At 41.6% G+C, this 23,724-nt stretch overlaps 1 long non-coding RNA gene across 2 annotated transcripts in view; it reads right to left on the reverse strand.

The window, feature by feature from the left end:
* Positions 1–23,724, reverse strand: part of LOC124285236 — a 35,006-nt gene that overhangs the window by 1,416 nt on the left and 9,866 nt on the right. The gene's annotated exons all lie outside the window — the stretch shown is intronic.

Below are 23,724 nucleotides of genomic sequence, written 5' to 3' on the forward strand. Positions count from 1 at the left end.
GTGACAAGCTAATATACATGATACTGACGTTAGTCTACTGTGCAGGACCTTCTTGTGACAAGCTAATATACATGATACTGACGTTAGTCTACTGTGCAGGACCTTCATGTGACAAGCTAATATACATGATACTGACGTTAGTCTACTGTGCTGGACCTTCATGTGACAAGCTAATATACATGATACTGACGTTAGTCTACTGTGCAGGACCTTCATGTGACAAGCTAATATACATGGTACTGACGTTAGTCTACTGTGCAGGACCTTCATGTGACAAGCTAATATACATGATACTGACGTTAGTCTACTGTGCTGGACCTTCATGTGACAAGCTAATATACATGATACTGACGTTAGTCTACTGTGCAGGACCTTCATGTGACAAGCTAATATACATGATACTGACGTTAGTCTACTGTGCTGGACCTTCATGTGACAAGCTAATATACATGATACTGACGTTAGTCTACTGTGCTGGACCTTCATGTGACAAGCTAATATACATGATACTGACGTTAGTCTACTGTGCTGGACCTTCATGTGACAAGCTAATATACATGATACTGACGTTAGTCTACTGTGCAGGACCTTCATGTGACAAGCTAATATACATGGTACTGACGTTAGTCTACTGTGCAGGACCTTCATGTGACAAGCTAATATACATGATACTGACGTTAGTCTACTGTGCAGGACCTTCATGTGACAAGCTAATATACATGATACTGACGTTAGTCTACTGTGCACCTTCATGTGACAAGCTAATATACATGATACTGACGTTAGTCCTTCTGGACCTGTGACAAGCTAATATACATGATACTGACGTTAGTCTACTGTGCAGGACCTTCATGTGACAAGCTAATATACATGGTACTGACGTTAGTCTACTGTGCAGGACCTTCTTGTGACAAGCTAATATACATGGTACTGACGTTAGTCTACTGTGCAGGACCTTCATGGCAGACAAGCTAATATACATGATACTGACGTTATACATCTACTGTGCTGGCACCTTCATGTGACAAGCTAATATACTAATATACATGTGCTGGATACTGACGTTAGTCTACTGTGCAGGACCTTCTTGTGACAAGCTAATATACATGATACTGACGTTAGTCTACTGTGCTGGACCTTCTTGTGACAAGCTAATATACATGATACTGACGTTAGTCTACTGTGCTGGACCTTCATGTGACAAGCTAATATACATGATACTGACGTTAGTCTACTGTGCAGGACCTTCATGTGACAAGCTAATATACATGATACTGACGTTAGTCTACTGTGCTGGACCTTCATGTGACAAGCTAATATACATGATACTGACGTTAGTCTACTGTGCAGGACCTTCATGTGACAAGCTAATATACATGATACTGACGTTAGTCTACTGTGCAGGACCTTCATGTGACAAGCTAATATACATGATACTGACGTTAGTCTACTGTGCAGGACCTTCATGTGACAAGCTAATATACATGATACTGACGTTAGTCTACTGTGCAGGACCTTCATGTGACAAGCTAATATACATGATACTGACGTTAGTCTACTGTGCTGGACCTTCATGTGACAAGCTAATATACATGATACTGACGTTAGTCTACTGTGCAGGACCTTCTTGTGACAAGCTAATATACATGATACTGACGTTAGTCTACTGTGCAGGACCTTCATGTGACAAGCTAATATACATGATACTGACGTTAGTCTACTGTGCAGGACCTTCATGTGACAAGCTAATATACATGGTACTGACGTTAGTCTACTGTGCAGGACCTTCATGTGACAAGCTAATATACATGATACTGACGTTAGTCTACTGTGCTGGACCTTCATGTGACAAGCTAATATACATGGTACTGACGTTAGTCTACTGTGCTGGACCTTCATGTGACAAGCTAATATACATGATACTGACGTTAGTCTACTGTGCAGGACCTTCTTGTGACAAGCTAATATACATGATACTGACGTTAGTCTACTGTGCAGGACCTTCATGTGACAAGCTAATATACATGATACTGACGTTAGTCTACTGTGCAGGACCTTCATGTGACAAGCTAATATACATGATACTGACGTTAGTCTACTGTGCAGGACCTTCATGTGACAAGCTAATATACATGGTACTGACGTTAGTCTACTGTGCTGGACCTTCATGTGACAAGCTAATATACATGATACTGACGTTAGTCTACTGTGCTGGACCTTCTTGTGACAAGCTAATATACATGGTACTGACGTTAGTCTACTGTGCAGGACCTTCTTGTGACAAGCTAATATACATGATACTGACGTTAGTCTACTGTGCTGGACCTTCTTGTGACAAGCTAATATACATGGTACTGACGTTAGTCTACTGTGCAGGACCTTCATGTGACAAGCTAATATACATGATACTGACGTTAGTCTACTGTGCTGGACCTTCATGTGACAAGCTAATATACATGATACTGACGTTAGTCTACTGTGCAGGACCTTCATGTGACAAGCTAATATACATGATACTGACGTTAGTCTACTGTGCTGGACCTTCTTGTGACAAGCTAATATACATGGTACTGACGTTAGTCTACTGTGCAGGACCTTCTTGTGACAAGCTAATATACATGATACTGACGTTAGTCTACTGTGCAGGACCTTCATGTGACAAGCTAATATACATGGTACTGACGTTAGTCTACTGTGCAGGGACCTTCATGTGACAAGCTAATATACATGATACTGACGTTAGTCTACTGTGCAGGACCTTCATGTGACAAGCTAATATACATGATACTGACGTTAGTCTACTGTGCAGGACCTTCATGTGACAAGCTAATATACATGATACTGACGTTAGTCTACTGTGCTGGACCTTCATGTGACAAGCTAATATACATGATACTGACGTTAGTCTACTGTGCTGGACCTTCATGTGACAAGCTAATATACATGGTACTGACGTTAGTCTACTGTGCTGGACCTTCATGTGACAAGCTAATATACATGATACTGACGTTAGTCTACTGTGCAGGACCTTCATGTGACAAGCTAATATACATGGTACTGACGTTAGTCTACTGTGCTGGACCTTCATGTGACAAGCTAATATACATGATACTGACGTTAGTCTACTGTGCAGGACCTTCATGTGACAAGCTAATATACATGATACTGACGTTAGTCTACTGTGCAGGACCTTCATGTGACAAGCTAATATACATGATACTGACGTTAGTCTACTGTGCTGGACCTTCATGTGACAAGCTAATATACATGGTACTGACGTTAGTCTACTGTGCAGGACCTTCATGTGACAAGCTAATATACATGATACTGACGTTAGTCTACTGTGCTGGACCTTCATGTGACAAGCTAATATACTAATATACATGATACTGACGTTAGTCTACTGTGCTGGACCTTCATGTGACAAGCTAATATACATGATACTGACGTTAGTCTACTGTGCAGGACCTTCTTGTGACAAGCTAATATACATGATACTGACGTTAGTCTACTGTGCAGGACCTTCATGTGACAAGCTAATATACATGATACTGACGTTAGTCTACTGTGCAGGACCTTCATGTGACAAGCTAATATACATGGTACTGACGTTAGTCTACTGTGCTGGACCTTCATGTGACAAGCTAATATACATGATACTGACGTTAGTCTACTGTGCTGGACCTTCTTGTGACAAGCTAATATACATGATACTGACGTTAGTCTACTGTGCAGGACCTTCATGTGACAAGCTAATATACATGGTACTGACGTTAGTCTACTGTGCAGGACCTTCTTGTGACAAGCTAATATACATGATACTGACGTTAGTCTACTGTGCAGGACCTTCATGTGACAAGCTAATATACATGATACTGACGTTAGTCTACTGTGCTGGACCTTCATGTGACAAGCTAATATACATGATACTGACGTTAGTCTACTGTGCTGGACCTTCTTGTGACAAGCTAATATACATGATACTGACGTTAGTCTACTGTGCAGGACCTTCTTGTGACAAGCTAATATACATGATACTGACGTTAGTCTACTGTGCAGGACCTTCTTGTGACAAGCTAATATACATGATACTGACGTTAGTCTACTGTGCTGGACCTTCATGTGACAAGCTAATATACATGATACTGACGTTAGTCTACTGTGCAGGACCTTCATGTGACAAGCTAATATACATGATACTGACGTTAGTCTACTGTGCTGGACCTTCATGTGACAAGCTAATATACATGATACTGACGTTAGTCTACTGTGCTGGACCTTCTTGTGACAAGCTAATATACATGATACTGACGTTAGTCTACTGTGCAGGACCTTCATGTGACAAGCTAATATACATGATACTGACGTTAGTCTACTGTGCAGGACCTTCATGTGACAAGCTAATATACATGATACTGACGTTAGTCTACTGTGCAGGACCTTCATGTGACAAGCTAATATACATGATACTGACGTTAGTCTACTGTGCAGGACCTTCATGTGACAAGCTAATATACATGATACTGACGTTAGTCTACTGTGCTGGACCTTCATGTGACAAGCTAATATACATGATACTGACGTTAGTCTACTGTGCTGGACCTTCATGTGACAAGCTAATATACATGATACTGACGTTAGTCTACTGTGCAGGACCTTCATGTGACAAGCTAATATACATGGTACTGACGTTAGTCTACTGTGCAGGACCTTCATGTGACAAGCTAATATACATGATACTGACGTTAGTCTACTGTGCTGGACCTTCATGTGACAAGCTAATATACATGATACTGACGTTAGTCTACTGTGCAGGACCTTCATGTGACAAGCTAATATACATGATACTGACGTTAGTCTACTGTGCAGGACCTTCATGTGACAAGCTAATATACATGATACTGACGTTAGTCTACTGTGCTGGACCTTCATGTGACAAGCTAATATACATGGTACTGACGTTAGTCTACTGTGCAGGACCTTCATGTGACAAGCTAATATACATGGTACTGACGTTAGTCTACTGTGCAGGACCTTCTTGTGACAAGCTAATATACATGATACTGACGTTAGTCTACTGTGCAGGACCTTCTTGTGACAAGCTAATATACATGATACTGACGTTAGTCTACTGTGCTGGACCTTCATGTGACAAGCTAATATACATGATACTGACGTTAGTCTACTGTGCAGGACCTTCATGTGACAAGCTAATATACATGATACTGACGTTAGTCTACTGTGCAGGACCTTCTTGTGACAAGCTAATATACATGATACTGACGTTAGTCTACTGTGCAGGACCTTCATGTACATGACAACGTTAATCTACTGTGCAGGACTGACGTTAGTCTACTGTGACGTTAGTCTACTGTGCTGGACCTTCTTGTGACAAGCTAATATACATGATACTGACGTTAGTCTACTGTGCAGGACCTTCATGTGACAAGCTAATATACATGATACTGACGTTAGTCTACTGTGCAGGACCTTCATGTGACAAGCTAATATACATGATACTGACGTTAGTCTACTGTGCAGGACCTTCATGTGACAAGCTAATATACATGATACTGACGTTAGTCTACTGTGCAGGACCTTCATGTGACAAGCTAATATACATGATACTGACGTTAGTCTACTGTGCAGGACCTTCTTGTGACAAGCTAATATACATGATACTGACGTTAGTCTACTGTGCAGGACCTTCATGTGACAAGCTAATATACATGGTACTGACGTTAGTCTACTGTGCAGGACCTTCATGTGACAAGCTAATATACATGGTACTGACGTTAGTCTACTGTGCAGGACCTTCATGTGACAAGCTAATATACATGATACTGACGTTAGTCTACTGTGCAGGACCTTCATGTGACAAGCTAATATACATGGTACTGACGTTAGTCTACTGTGCAGGACCTTCATGTGACAAGCTAATATACATGGTACTGACGTTAGTCTACTGTGCAGGACCTTCTTGTGACAAGCTAATATACATGATACTGACGTTAGTCTACTGTGCAGGACCTTCATGTGACAAGCTAATATACATGATACTGACGTTAGTCTACTGTGCTGGACCTTCTTGTGACAAGCTAATATACATGATACTGACGTTAGTCTACTGTGCAGGACCTTCTTGTGACAAGCTAATATACATGATACTGACGTTAGTCTACTGTGCAGGACCTTCTTGTGACAAGCTAATATACATGATACTGACGTTAGTCTACTGTGCTGGACCTTCATGTGACAAGCTAATATACATGATACTGACGTTAGTCTACTGTGCAGGACCTTCTTGTGACAAGCTAATATACATGATACTGACGTTAGTCTACTGTGCAGGACCTTCTTGTGACAAGCTAATATACATGATACTGACGTTAGTCTACTGTGCTGGACCTTCTTGTGACAAGCTAATATACATGATACTGACGTTAGTCTACTGTGCAGGACCTTCATGTGACAAGCTAATATACATGATACTGACGTTAGTCTACTGTGCAGGACCTTCATGTGACAAGCTAATATACATGATACTGACGTTAGTCTACTGTGCAGGACCTTCTTGTGACAAGCTAATATACATGATACTGACGTTAGTCTACTGTGCAGGACCTTCTTGTGACAAGCTAATATACATGATACTGACGTTAGTCTACTGTGCAGGACCTTCTTGTGACAAGCTAATATACATGATACTGACGTTAGTCTACTGTGCAGGACCTTCTTGTGACAAGCTAATATACATGATACTGACGTTAGTCTACTGTGCAGGACCTTCTTGTGACAAGCTAATATACATGATACTGACGTTAGTCTACTGTGCAGGACCTTCATGTGACAAGCTAATATACATGGTACTGACGTTAGTCTACTGTGCAGGACCTTCTTGTGACAAGCTAATATACATGGTACTGACGTTAGTCTACTGTGCAGGACCTTCATGTGACAAGCTAATATACATGATACTGACGTTAGTCTACTGTGCAGGACCTTCATGTGACAAGCTAATATACATGGTACTGACGTTAGTCTACTGTGCAGGACCTTCATGTGACAAGCTAATATACATGGTACTGACGTTAGTCTACTGTGCAGGACCTTCATGTGACAAGCTAATATACATGATACTGACGTTAGTCTACTGTGCAGGACCTTCATGTGACAAGCTAATATACATGATACTGACGTTAGTCTACTGTGCTGGACCTTCATGTGACAAGCTAATATACATGATACTGACGTTAGTCTACTGTGCTGGACCTTCATGTGACAAGCTAATATACATGGTACTGACGTTAGTCTACTGTGCAGGACCTTCATGTGACAAGCTAATATACATGATACTGACGTTAGTCTACTGTGCTGGACCTTCATGTGACAAGCTAATATACATGATACTGACGTTAGTCTACTGTGCAGGACCTTCATGTGACAAGCTAATATACATGATACTGACGTTAGTCTACTGTGCAGGACCTTCATGTGACAAGCTAATATACATGATACTGACGTTAGTCTACTGTGCTGGACCTTCATGTGACAAGCTAATATACATGATACTGACGTTAGTCTACTGTGCAGGACCTTCATGTGACAAGCTAATATACATGATACTGACGTTAGTCTACTGTGCTGGACCTTCATGTGACAAGCTAATATACATGATACTGACGTTAGTCTACTGTGCAGGACCTTCATGTGACAAGCTAATATACATGATACTGACGTTAGTCTACTGTGCTGGACCTTCATGTGACAAGCTAATATACATGATACTGACGTTAGTCTACTGTGCAGGACCTTCTTGTGACAAGCTAATATACATGATACTGACGTTAGTCTACTGTGCAGGACCTTCATGTGACAAGCTAATATACATGATACTGACGTTAGTCTACTGTGCAGGACCTTCATGTGACAAGCTAATATACATGATACTGACGTTAGTCTACTGTGCAGGACCTTCATGTGACAAGCTAATATACATGATACTGACGTTAGTCTACTGTGCTGGACCTTCATGTGACAAGCTAATATACATGATACTGACGTTAGTCTACTGTGCAGGACCTTCATGTGACAAGCTAATATACATGGTACTGACGTTAGTCTACTGTGCAGGACCTTCATGTGACAAGCTAATATACATGATACTGACGTTAGTCTACTGTGCAGGACCTTCATGTGACAAGCTAATATACATGGTACTGACGTTAGTCTACTGTGCAGGACCTTCATGTGACAAGCTAATATACATGATACTGACGTTAGTCTACTGTGCAGGACCTTCATGTGACAAGCTAATATACATGATACTGACGTTAGTCTACTGTGCAGGACCTTCATGTGACAAGCTAATATACATGATACTGACGTTAGTCTACTGTGCAGGACCTTCATGTGACAAGCTAATATACATGGTACTGACGTTAGTCTACTGTGCTGGACCTTCATGTGACAAGCTAATATACATGATACTGACGTTAGTCTACTGTGCTGGACCTTCATGTGACAAGCTAATATACATGGTACTGACGTTAGTCTACTGTGCAGGACCTTCTTGTGACAAGCTAATATACATGATACTGACGTTAGTCTACTGTGCTGGACCTTCATGTGACAAGCTAATATACATGATACTGACGTTAGTCTACTGTGCAGGACCTTCATGTGACAAGCTAATATACATGATACTGACGTTAGTCTACTGTGCAGGACCTTCTTGTGACAAGCTAATATACATGATACTGACGTTAGTCTACTGTGCTGGACCTTCTTGTGACAAGCTAATATACATGATACTGACGTTAGTCTACTGTGCTGGACCTTCATGTGACAAGCTAATATACATGATACTGACGTTAGTCTACTGTGCAGGACCTTCTTGTGACAAGCTAATATACATGGTACTGACGTTAGTCTACTGTGCAGGACCTTCTTGTGACAAGCTAATATACATGATACTGACGTTAGTCTACTGTGCTGGACCTTCATGTGACAAGCTAATATACATGATACTGACGTTAGTCTACTGTGCTGGACCTTCATGTGACAAGCTAATATACATGATACTGACGTTAGTCTACTGTGCAGGACCTTCATGTGACAAGCTAATATACATGATACTGACGTTAGTCTACTGTGCAGGACCTTCATGTGACAAGCTAATATACATGATACTGACGTTAGTCTACTGTGCAGGACCTTCATGTGACAAGCTAATATACATGATACTGACGTTAGTCTACTGTGCAGGACCTTCATGTGACAAGCTAATATACATGATACTGACGTTAGTCTACTGTGCTGGACCTTCATGTGACAAGCTAATATACATGATACTGACGTTAGTCTACTGTGCAGGACCTTCTTGTGACAAGCTAATATACATGGTACTGACGTTAGTCTACTGTGCTGGACCTTCATGTGACAAGCTAATATACATGATACTGACGTTAGTCTACTGTGCAGGACCTTCATGTGACAAGCTAATATACATGGTACTGACGTTAGTCTACTGTGCAGGACCTTCTTGTGACAAGCTAATATACATGATACTGACGTTAGTCTACTGTGCAGGACCTTCATGTGACAAGCTAATATACATGATACTGACGTTAGTCTACTGTGCTGGACCTTCATGTGACAAGCTAATATACATGATACTGACGTTAGTCTACTGTGCTGGACCTTCTTGACAAGCTAATATACATGATACTGACGTTAGTCTACTGTGCAGGACCTTCTTGTGACAAGCTAATATACATGATACTGACGTTAGTCTACTGTGCAGGACCTTCATGTGACAAGCTAATATACATGATACTGACGTTAGTCTACTGTGCTGGACCTTCATGTGACAAGCTAATATACATGATACTGACGTTAGTCTACTGTGCAGGACCTTCATGTGACAAGCTAATATACATGATACTGACGTTAGTCTACTGTGCAGGACCTTCATGTGACAAGCTAATATACATGATACTGACGTTAGTCTACTGTGCTGGACCTTCATGTGACAAGCTAATATACATGATACTGACGTTAGTCTACTGTGCTGGACCTTCATGTGACAAGCTAATATACATGGTACTGACGTTAGTCTACTGTGCTGGACCTTCATGTGACAAGCTAATATACATGATACTGACGTTAGTCTACTGTGCAGGACCTTCATGTGACAAGCTAATATACATGATACTGACGTTAGTCTACTGTGCTGGACCTTCATGTGACAAGCTAATATACATGATACTGACGTTAGTCTACTGTGCAGGACCTTCATGTGACAAGCTAATATACATGATACTGACGTTAGTCTACTGTGCAGGACCTTCATGTGACAAGCTAATATACATGATACTGACGTTAGTCTACTGTGCTGGACCTTCATGTGACAAGCTAATATACATGGTACTGACGTTAGTCTACTGTGCAGGACCTTCATGTGACAAGCTAATATACATGATACTGACGTTAGTCTACTGTGCAGGACCTTCATGTGACAAGCTAATATACACGTTAGACTGTACTGACGTTAGTCTACTGACGTTAGCTACTGGACCTTCATGTGACAAGCTAATATACATGATACTGACGTTAGTCTACTGTGCAGGACCTTCATGTGACAAGCTAATATACATGATACTGACGTTAGTCTACTGTGCAGGACCTTCTTGTGACAAGCTAATATACATGATACTGACGTTAGTCTACTGTGCTGGACCTTCTATGTGACAAGCTAATATACATGATACTGACGTTAGTCTACTGTGCAGGACCTTCTGTGACAAGCTAATATACATGATACTGACGTTAGTCTACTGTGCAGGACCTTCATGTGACAAGCTAATATACATGGTACTGACGTTAGTCTACTGTGCAGGACCTTCATGTGACAAGCTAATATACATGGTACTGACGTTAGTCTACTGTGCAGGACCTTCATGTGACAAGCTAATATACATGATACTGACGTTAGTCTACTGTGCTGGACCTTCATGTGACAAGCTAATATACATGATACTGACGTTAGTCTACTGTGCAGGACCTTCATGTGACAAGCTAATATACATGGTACTGACGTTAGTCTACTGTGCTGGACCTTCTTGTGACAAGCTAATATATACATGATACTGGTTAGTCCTTGCAGGACCTTCATGTGACAAGCTAATATACATGATACTGACGTTAGTCTACTGTGCTGGACCTTCATGTGACAAGCTAATATACATGATACTGACGTTAGTCTACTGTGCTGGACCTTCATGTGACAAGCTAATATACATGATACTGACGTTAGTCTACTGTGCAGGACCTTCTTGTGACAAGCTAATATACATGATACTGACGTTAGTCTACTGTGCAGGACCTTCATGTGACAAGCTAATATACATGATACTGACGTTAGTCTACTGTGCAGGACCTTCATGTGACAAGCTAATATACATGATACTGACGTTAGTCTACTGTGCAGGACCTTCATGTGACAAGCTAATATACATGATACTGACGTTAGTCTACTGTGCTGGACCTTCATGTGACAAGCTAATATACATGGTACTGACGTTAGTCTACTGTGCAGGACCTTCTTGTGACAAGCTAATATACATGATACTGACGTTAGTCTACTGTGCAGGACCTTCTTGTGACAAGCTAATATACATGATACTGACGTTAGTCTACTGTGCTGGACCTTCTTGTGACAAGCTAATATACATGATACTGACGTTAATATACATGTCTACGTTAGTCTACTGTGCAGGACCTTCATGTGACAAGCTAATATACATGATACTGACGTTAGTCTACTGTGCTGGACCTTCATGTGACAAGCTAATATACATGGTACTGACGTTAGTCTACTGTGCTGGACCTTCATGTGACAAGCTAATATACATGGTACTGACGTTAGTCTACTGTGCAGGACCTTCATGTGACAAGCTAATATACATGATACTGACGTTAGTCTACTGTGCAGGACCTTCTTGTGACAAGCTAATATACATGATACTGACGTTAGTCTACTGTGCAGGACCTTCATGTGACAAGCTAATATACATGATACTGACGTTAGTCTACTGTGCAGGACCTTCATGTGACAAGCTAATATACATGATACTGACGTTAGTCTACTGTGCAGGACCTTCTTGTGACAAGCTAATATACATGATACTGACGTTAGTCTACTGTGCAGGACCTTCATGTGACAAGCTAATATACATGATACTGACGTTAGTCTACTGTGCTGGACCTTCATGTGACAAGCTAATATACATGATACTGACGTTAGTCTACTGTGCAGGACCTTCATGTGACAAGCTAATATACATGATACTGACGTTAGTCTACTGTGCAGGACCTTCGTGTGACAAGCTAATATACATGATACTGACGTTAGGTCTACTGTGCAGGACCTTCATAGTGACAGAAGCTAATATACATGATACTGACGTTAGTCTACTGTGCTGGGACCTTCATGTGACAAGCTAATATACATGATACTGACGTTAGTCTACTGTGCTGGACCTTCATGTGACAAGCTAATATACATGGTACTGACGTTAGTCTACTGTGCAGGACCTTCATGTGACAAGCTAATATACATGATAATTGACGTTAGTCTACTGTGCAGGACCTTCATGTGACAAGCTAATATACATGATACTGACGTTAGTCTACTGTGCTGGACCTTCATGTGACAAGCTCATATACATGTTAATATACATGATATCAGGATGATCAACGTGATAGTCATCGATACTTCGAACGTTAGTCTACTGTGCTGCTGACAATACTAATCAACACGATACCGACCTTCTTTCGTGACAAGCTAATATACATGATACTTGACGTTGGTCTACCTTCATGTGACAGCATGACCTTATTCTGTGCAGGACCTTCTTGTGACAAGCTAATATACATGATACTGACGTTACGTCTACCAGTGCAGGACTTCCTTCTACGTGACAAGCTAATATACACGATACCGTCGTTAATCTACCGTGCTGGACCTTCATGGCAATTTCAGCTTAATCCTGTCTTCAGCGTCAAACTCTTCAGCATGACGATGTCACGTGACATACCGATGCAACGCTTCCGATTGCCGGCTGTAGCCTTGGTAGTTTTGGGGCATTTTGTAGCAAATGCATTGGAGCGACCAGTTGCTTCTGGCTTGGTCGTGAAAACAAAAGACATTCGGTTTTGAAAAATGGAATCAGTGCTCACTCTTTGGTTTTCGGATTTTGCAGATTATCATAACGAAATGAGTTCTTAATATTCTAAATCCGCCACAAGTGGTAGCATATATTCCCGTGAAAAATGTAGCCTTGATTGTATGGATTTTATGTCCCGAAACAAGAACTGAAAGAAACCACATTGAATGGCTATTGACGTACATTATTCACGAATCGGGGCCAGGCTTTAGTTTACTTTAAGTATGACAGGAATTTTTCGTCCTCTTGTCTAATACACGAATAATTAAAATTCCCGAATATTCGAGAAAAAGATCTCTCAACGTGACTATTTCAAAAGTTGTTTTGAACATTCAAGATAATTAAAGTACTGTCGGAAATAGAAAACCCCTGTTTTAGGTAGCTGGGCTTACCCCTGTATCCCTAAAATCTGCATACAGCTACAAATAGCATATATATATCGAAATAACTCTACATCGACCTAACTCGACATTCAGTGGGATGCATAATAGTATATCCAGAAAAGCATGTTTACTCGTAAAATCGGGCAAAACTTAATGGAAAAATATGAATAGCTGCTCAAAACAATAGATCGGACCATAGATGGTAATCAGGGTGGTTCCAGGAAGGTACGCGACGACGGACCGTCAACTCACCTGGCATGAAAATGCACGTCCCAAATTCCTGGTATAATAACAAGCGGGTTATCCTAAAGATATGTTCGGTGCTTTTCATGTGTGTTGAACCATGTCTCATCCATTGATCATAAAGTTTATGTTGAGATACGTAAAAATGGTGGCTGATACCCATGGAGGAAGCTTTTAAATCAGCCATCGACAAAATGTCTCCAAATATACAGGCATACGACCAATCTCGAAGATCGACAGGACTGGATATTGGGTTTGTAAAATTGTTATGACATGCCGTTTGCTTCCCAGTTTAATTCCCTAAGCATTATCTTGGTCTCAGCTTATATCTCTATCCCCAGCCCGACCTTAAAACCTTTAACGTCTACGATTAATCTTTGTCCTGGACTAGTTTTTGAGACTTGACCCCTCCCAATTCCTGTTTCCTTTGGTATAGTGGGATAGTGAGACTCCATGCAGTAGCTGCTAAGCATCCTTCCATAGTTTCCAGTAATTAAGTTATTATTTTACATCATGCTTTCATCGTTTATAATGAAGCTAAGTTTAATTTCAAAATGGACTTTTAAAAATTGTCCTTTGTAAATATAATATCATCACACAACACCTTGTATGTTTGCCACTGCTCATCCTTAAATATTGACGTTGGACTGAAACCCTGCATTTCATTTCTGGCAATCTAATCTCTCCCTCAGTAAAATCCTTTTCTACGCTCTATCATCCCTACCACTCTCGAGATTCTCCTGACAGTTAGGCCTGAACCCAGTTTACCACATATTTCCATTACACTTACACATATTAATCCATATATAAATTGTAGATATCAATGCGAAAACCCCAGTTTTTTCTATTTCCGACAGTACTTTTACCGTGGGATTATCCCAAGAGGTGGATTTGTACGGCCGCGCTGGGTACTTACGTGAATATTTAGCTGCTTTCCTTTACGACGCGGATTCTCACCCCGATAAGTCAAAACCATGCAAACCCGTCAAGATCCGGTTAGAATTGGTCTTCTGTGCCACCTATGTTCTGAAGTTCGTAATGAGCTCGATGAAGTCACAAATTAACGGATCGGGTAGTCAGGTTCGTTGGACTTGGCTTCGATTATTACGCCATCGTATCCCAGTTGGCAGATCGATGTGTTCTTCATGATGCTGGATCACTGGACTGTCTCGGTCCAGACTGATTGATAGTTACAGACCGCCGCCATACAGCTGGGATAATGGGTTGAGGCGTGGCTGTTAAACAACCAACCAACCATGAAAAATGCAGATTAATTTGGGTGTGTTCTTTCAGGAAAGAAAGTTTTATTGGGTGCTGCGGGTTTCGGATATAAAATTAAACGGCATGATATCATATGACAGAGATTGTTGTATTTATGTGGTAGGTCTCTAGATAGCCGCACGTGCGTTCATAGAGCGGCAATGTGGTAGGTCTCATAGTGGTAGTCCTAGATAGCTGTAAGGTACGTCTATAGAGCGGAAAACGTGGAAGGTTCCTGATAGCTGCATTTACGTCTATAGAGCGGGAATATGGTAGGTCTCCAGATAGCTGCACGTCTATAGAGCGTGGAATGTGGTAGGGTATAGATAGCCGTGTACGCACGTCTATAGAACGTGGTAGGTGATGCAACGTCTCCATGAGCGGAATGTGGCAGGTACCAGTCTAATGCACGAGCGAGCGGAAACGTGGTAGGTCTGGTAGATAGCCGCACGTACGTCTATAGAGCGGGAAATGTGGTAGGTTCCAGATAGCCGCACGTACGTCTATAGAGCGGGAACACATGGTAGGTTCTAGATAGCCGTACGCACGTCTATAGAGCGGGGAATGGTAGGTCTCGATAGATAGCCGCGTAATGCTACGTCTATTGAGCGGAAATGTGGTAGGTTTGGGAATAGGTATAAGCTGCACGTACGTTCCATAGAGCGGGAATATGGTAGGTCTTAGATTAGCCGCACGTACGTATAGAGCGGAATAGATAGCTGCACGTACGTCTATAGAGCGGGAATGTGGTAGGTTCCAGATAGCCGCACGTACGTCCATAGAGCGGAATATGTGGTGGTTCCCAGATAGCTGCAGCGCACGTCCATAGAGCGGGAATGTGGTAGGTCTCTAGATAGCTGCAACGCAATGCTCCATAGAGCGGGAATGTGGTAGGTTCTCTAGATAGCCGCCTGCCCATAGTAGAACGGAATGTGGCGATTTGATGATCTTTTGTCTAATTCGAGCGGTTTTCCTGCTAAGTACCTCCTGAAAACAGCCAATCTTCCTAGCCACCTTCAACACTATTCCTGAAATATTCGGACCGTGACTATTCTCGTGGATTTAACGCCGCTAAAGTTTGTAAACCCAACCCAGCGTGTATAAATACTCGAAACAATTTGAAACTACCCCGAGGTTCGACGCCACAACTTCGTGATATGGTGATCAAAAAAGGAATAAGCAGGTAGCCAGCGTTTCCGCCTCGACCGCATCCTCGCTTCGGACACAAAAGATGTTTCAGATTGCGCCATTAGTTGATTATTCATTGATCGTATCTACTGATCGTTCAGTTAAAAAGCATCTCCTCGCACTTTCAGAAGCAGACTGTAGTTCTGTAACATCCCCATACCACTGACCATCATCGAACTTCCTCATATGAAAGCTTCCATCTGAACCCAATTCTTTTGCGGGAAATGCCAGTCAGTTCCGATTAGTTCCAGTGAACATTAACCCGATAACCTTTTTGGGATCCCCTCTTTTTTCCGTAAAATCCGATAGAGATCCAAACATTGATTCGCCAGATCGGATGAAAGACTGGTAGCGGCCGATGTACATGTCCGCCATAGTCATCGGTGGCGTCCGGACTGGATCCGATTGCGGTCGGATTTGAAATTCGAGAGGACCTGATAATTAATCTGACACTCCCAGCATCTCTTCACCAATCCTGGCCAAACTGTGCCGTATTTCATTCGTAGGATAATCGGACACTAATCTCAATACTGGTTTGATTCGCTCGCCAAAATCGGCAGTCGAGTATTAAAGCTGAAGGGTCGTTGTCGGCACGGGTACTACAGGATATGTACTCTGGTGCGTTTCTGTACATGGGAATATTGCATAAACGTAAATCTTACAGAACCGTACCTTGGGACTATCTCTAACATTGTAGTCGTATTCTTGATCGGAACTCGTCATGCTGTTGTAATAGATACAATTGATTGCGTTATCTAAGCAATTTATGAATACACAGTGACGGATATTTTGCGATGCCATATGAATATCACCAAAATCAGTTGAACGGGAAACACCTACATGTGGTTTCCTGGTTTGGATTGCAGAATAAGACCTTCGTCCGCCGCCTTTAGCGTACCGGGTACGTTTCTGTATTTTGACTTTGTTTAGGGTACATGTGTATAGTTGGTACCGTACCCGGGGTACGTATCTGTAAGTGCCTGTGCCGGATAACGGCACCTACAGCAGTGTTGAAATAGCCTGCTGACGGTTACCCCTAGCTCCTGGATCGCATACCCGCTACGCTGCGGCCCTGGGCTTTGTGTTTGTGCTGCAGCAACACTTTATGCAACAGATGCAATGACCCTGAGTTGCTGAAGAAGGCTGAGAAGTGAAATGAGAAGTACAGATAGGCCGCTTCGTCGTTATCTTCTGCATCTTCGGTATGGGAGGAGGAGGGAGGCACAGGAGGAGATCTTCTGGAACTTCCAGATTGTTGAGGTGAAATGGGAAGTCACTTCTTTGCCTTCTGTCCTCGAACATTTCTGTTCTTTCTTGGACCCATCTTCAGGATTCTGGTCCGATGGAAATCTGCAGACTGAGGTCGGCTGACCCTCCTTTGTAGTCCATTGTTGGTCAGATCATCCACCGCTTTATAATGCGATATGTCGGATGGCAGTTGAGTTAATGAGTGATTGCTCTCACGATGTCAAAGAGCGGCTAGCAAAATCGGACGTTGCTAAAATATCATGTTACCATCCGAGGAGAATCGAAATTGGTAGATGGGCTGTTATCAGGAGCGTTGGGAAGACTGCAGATTTCTCTCGTAATCAGATGAGCCGAGGTCAGGTGACTGTTAATCTCTGACACTTATCAGATTGCCGTCAGACGTCAGCTTGTGACACGTCCGATACTCTGCACAACACGAATCCGGACAATAACATCGGACTGACTCTCGACATTCATCCGACACTGATCCGATGGCGAGCTGAGCTCTGAGCTTAGTTCTTTTCATCGGACGATTTCGCCCCATCGGATTCACGCTCTCGACACATCGACACTGGACTGATGCAAACACATATCGGATTCATCAGAGTAGATTCGATACGATACTCTTCGGTGGGTTACCGGAAGGAAGAAAACCTTTGCTTCCAAATGAATGACCGATGAGCCAGAAATCTCTGTGGAATGGGGTATAAGGACTGGTGTTTAACACTACAGTGAACAAATACATGTTGTATACCATAGGCGTAAATGCTGGATTTTGGACCGGACAAAACCCGTGATTGAGGGAGGTGTGAGCAAACTGGCGATATCAGACTGCAATTCATGCCCACTACGTCAGTAACGTGACAGAGGTTGATATCTTGATGACCTATTCGAAGTCGACTGACGACGAGCGCACAGTTCCGCTCTGTCATCTCCACTCATGAGTGCATGGATCTTCACAATCTGAGACCAGTGGACCAACTGTAGGCATCATGTACCCATGTCAAGTGTTCTACATCCTCTCAAGTACGACTCTGAAACAAGGCAGCCATGTGTTGCAGGTCATCTATATGGACTGACGCTTAGTCTCGGAATATAACAGGTACCCATTTAAAGTGAAAGGATCCCCAAAGTGAGATGGGAAATTCCTGAACCTTGGGAAATCTGGACTGGTTTCGTTAGGGAAATAATATCGTGATTCAGGGGCTGTGAGACAGAATAGCGATCTGTGTTGTGTTGCCGATATTTGACATTAACACACATCTGTAAAGCTAATGAGTGGCTCCAGTCTAAGACGCCCCTTCTTGTCAGTAAATAATCATTGTGGGTTCGAACCTAGCTCCGCCCTGGAGTATGTTTCTACCTGTCACGCGAAACCCCGGGCTCGTGGGTTTGACCTGAAGTGGGTAAACATTTAGGACCTTCTTCCTTGAATATATTGCTATTACCATGCATCTTCCTTTACGGCGCGCCGATGTTGCCGAACACACGAGCACCGTGCAGTCAATGATGAGGCTCGGAGTCGGGGTAGTTGACGAACCTTGAAGCCGTACAGGGGAGCCCAGGCTACATCAACGTCATCATCAACTTCAATGGTGAACTGCCCGATGATTTTACTGATACATCTGCATCTTGCTTTGTATCCATCTGCTAGATAAAAACGGATGAAAATGTAACGTCAAAATCTTCAATGTCCTTTTACTAGAATACACATGTGCCCCTAAATGTGCTAGATGTAAAACAGACGTTCTCTCTACAATGTTCTGCTCAAATACACATGTGCTGATAACGTACCAGATGTAAAACAGACATGCTCACAATGTTCCTGCTAGAATACACATGTGCCCCAAATGTGCCAGATGTAAAACAGACGTTCTCACAATGTTCCTGATCAAATACACATGTGCCCCAAATGACCCAGATGTAAAACAGACGTTCTCACAATGTTCCTGATCAAATACCAGCCCCAAATGGACTGTTAATGTTATGTTATATCTCGGTAATGTTCAGCATTGTTAAACCAGGCATGTATGAGTGTCATGTATGGTGGCTCTAATGGTTAACACATTAGACTTGTGGATCCAAAGTGCTAGGTTTCCAAATCCAGTGTAATGGCAAAAACTTTGTAAATTTAATCAGTAAATATATAGCCCTCACTTTCATTATTGATGGTCACATGACCTAACCTTTGCACAAAAATCTTCATGCAAAGGTTATTGATTTACTGTGCTATCCACAAGGTCACTTGGCTGTTACTGCAAAACCTCCCTGTATAGCAACACAAATGCGTATAAGCGCTTTTAATCATACATTTCGTGTAACTTCCTTATATGACATTTGAATAGTATATGTTGTTGGAGTTATCATTTGGAATATTTTGACCATTATTATTGTGTAATTTGATAGGAAAAGCTGTTATTGAAGCATCGTTACTGAAATGCATTGTCTCGACAATCTTCAAACGTTTTACCTCAACAATTTTGAATAGCTATATTTGATAATCATGAAATCTTATATTTGAAAAATTCAGAAAAGCTATATTTAAGCGCAGTAAGTAATGTATTATCTAAAGAATCATTTTGTTTCTTTTAGTTTCTTAAACCCTCATCGATGGACCGAGTCATGTCAACGATAATTAACCAATGACTTGTCAACGACTCACCGAAAATCGTAACTTTAATAAACTCCCCGTCGATGCGAGTCTTTGGAGTTGTTGCCTTGCACTCGACAATGTACCAGATGTAACACTGACAATGTTCGCTCAGAGATGTACAAACAGACATGCTCACAATGTTCCTGCTAGAATAATAATATTGCGCCCACAAAATGCACCAGAGATGCAAAACAGACATGTTCATAATGTTCCGGCTCCAATACAGTGTGCTGACAATGTACGAGATGTACATGCTCGCGATGTTCCTGCTAGAATACACATGTGCCCAAAATGTACCAGATGTAAAACAGACATGCTCACAATGTTCCTGCTAGAATATACATGTGCTGACAATGTACCAGATGTAAATTATGCAGACAATGTTCCTCAGAATACACATGTGTGCTGACAATGAATGTAAAACAGACATGCTCCAATACTGCTAGAATATACATGTGCTGACAATGTACCAGATGTAAAACAGACATGCTCACAATGTTCCTGCTAGAATACACATGTGCTGACAATGTACCAGATGTAAAACAGACATGCTCACAATGTTCCTGCTAGAATAAAACAGACACACAATGTGCTGAAAAATGTACAATGAGATGTAAAACAGACATGCTCACAATGTTCCTGCTAGAATACATACATGTGCTGACAATGCTCACAATGTACTCGATGTAAAACAGACATGCTCACAATGTTCCCTGCTAGAATACACATGTGCTGACAATGTACCAGATGTAAAACAGACATGCTCACAATGTTCCTGCTAGCTAGAATACACATGTGCTGACAATGTACCAGATGTAAAACAGACATGCTCACAATGTTCCTGCTCAGAATACACATGTGCTGACAATGTACCAGATGTAAAACAGACATGCTCACAATGTTCCTGCTAGAATACACATGTGCTGACAAATGTACCAGATGTAAAACAGACATGCTCACAATGTTCCTGCTAGAATATACATGTACATGTGCTGACAATGTAATCTGCTACAATGATGTAAAACAGACATGCTCACAATGTTCCTGCTAGAATACACGTGCTGACAATGTAGCAGATGTAAAACAGACATGTCACAATGTCCTCTGCTAGAATATACATGTGCTGACAATGTACCAGATGTAAAACAGACATGCTCACAATGTTCCTGCTAGAATACACATGTGCTGACAATGTACCAGATGTAAAACAGACATGCTCACAATGTTCCTGCTAGAATACACATGTGCTGACAATGTAGCAGATGTAAAACAGACGTTCTCACAATGTTCCTGCTAGAATACACATGTGCTGACAATGTACCAGATGCAAAACAGACATGCTCACAATGTTCCTGCTAGAATACACATGTGCCCAAAATGTAAAACGAGATGTAAAACAGACATGCTCACAATGTTCCTGCTAGAATATACATGTGCCCCAAATGTGCCAGACGTAAAACAGACATGCTTACAATGTTCCTGCTAGAATACACATGTGCTGACAATGTACCAGATGTAAAACAGACATGCTCACAATGTTCCCAAGTGTAGAATATACATGTGCTTGCTCACAATGTAAGAATGTTACAGATGTAAAACAGACATGCTCACAATGTTCCTGACAATCTAGCAGATGTATAACATGTGCCCTGGCTAGACAATGTACCAGATGTAAAACAGACATGCCTCACAATGTTCCTGCTAGAAATATACATGTGCTGACAATGTAATCAGATGTAAAACAGACATGCTCACAATGTTCCTGCTAAGCAGAATATACATGTGCGCTGACAATGTACGAGATGTAAAACAGACATGCCTCACAATGTTCCTGCTAGAATATACATGTGCTGACAATGTACAGATGTAAAACAGACATGCTCACAATGTTCCTGCCCAATACACATGTGCTGACAATGTAGCAGATGTAAAACATGAACTCACAATGATGTGTGTGTCAAAGCAGACATGCCTCACAATGTTCCTGCTAGAATATACATGTGCCTGACAATGTAAAGTAGATGTAAAACAGACATGCTCACAATGTTCCTGCTAGAATACACATGTGCTGACAATGTAGCAGATGTAAAACAGACATGCTCACAATGTTCCCGCTAGAATACATGTGCTGATGTACCAAAAAATGTACCAGAATGCAAAACAGACGTTCTCACAATGTTCCTGCTAGAATATACATGTGCCCCAAAGCAGTGCCAGATGTTGTGCCAGATGTAAAACAAACAGACATGCTTACAATGTTCCTGCTCCAATATACATGTGCTGACAATGTACCCAGATGTAAAACAGACATGCTCACAATGTTCCTGCTAGAATATACATGTGCTGACAATGTACCCGATGTAAAACAGACATGCTCACAATGTTCCTGCTAGAATATACATGTGCTGACAATGTACGAGATGTAAAACAGACATGCTCACAATGTTCCTGCTAGAATACACACATGTGCTGACAATGTACCAGATGTAAAACAGACATGCTCACAATGTTCCTGCTCCAATACACATGTGCTGACAATGCACCAGATGTAAAACAGACATGCTCACAATGTTCCTGCTAGAGATATACATGTGCTGACAATGTAGCAGATGTAAAACAGACATGCTCACAATGTTCCTGCTAGAATATACATGTGCTGACAATGTAGCAGATGTAAAACAGACATGCTCACAATGTTCCTGCTAGAGTACACATGTGCTGACAATGTAGCAGATGTAAAACAGACATGCTCACAATGTTCCTGCTAGAATACACATGTGCTGACAATGTACCAGAAATGTGCCAGATGTAAAACAGACATGCTCACAATGTTCCTGCTAGAATACACATGTGCTGACAATGTACCAGATGGAAAACAGACATGCTCACAATGATCCTGCTAGAATACACATGTGCTGACAATGTAGCAGATGTAAAACAGACATGCTCACAATGTTCCTGCTAGAATATACATGTGCTGACAATGTAGCAGATGTAAAACAGACATGCTCACAATGTTCCTGCTAGAATACACATGTGCTGACAATGTACCAGCTGCAACAAACACGCTGAGAATGTTCTTGCTATTCACACAACACACATGCTCTCTCATAAACCTACTTATGTGGTGTGGTTTGGGAGAAAGAAATAGTTTGTATTAAATGATGTATGGTTTATCACTGGCGTTCAAATAATAAAATGTGTAATTCAGAACCAGTGTCGTTTGGCAGGCCATGTATAGATCAGTCTTAATGCATAAACAATAGTATCGCCTGAATGTTAAATACCTTACAAGCTGGGAACAACAGCAGTCCCACACAGAACTGTACAAGTCGCTGTCAGAAGCTGGTGAAGCAATGACGCAATGTAGACAATATGGACAAACTTTATGACAACTTCCTTATTACGAGCTGGAGAGTGTGACGTTTCGATACAGATATTTGTACCGTTGTCAAGGAGGAATGTTAACATGAAGTGGAGGCAAAGTATATTTACTGAGTGTAACAAAGTAAACAAGAGA

Source organism: Haliotis rubra, unplaced genomic scaffold (assembly GCF_003918875.1).
Source record: "Haliotis rubra isolate DU_JTF1 unplaced genomic scaffold, ASM391887v1 Scf355, whole genome shotgun sequence".
Lineage (NCBI taxonomy): Eukaryota > Metazoa > Mollusca > Gastropoda > Lepetellida > Haliotidae > Haliotis > Haliotis rubra.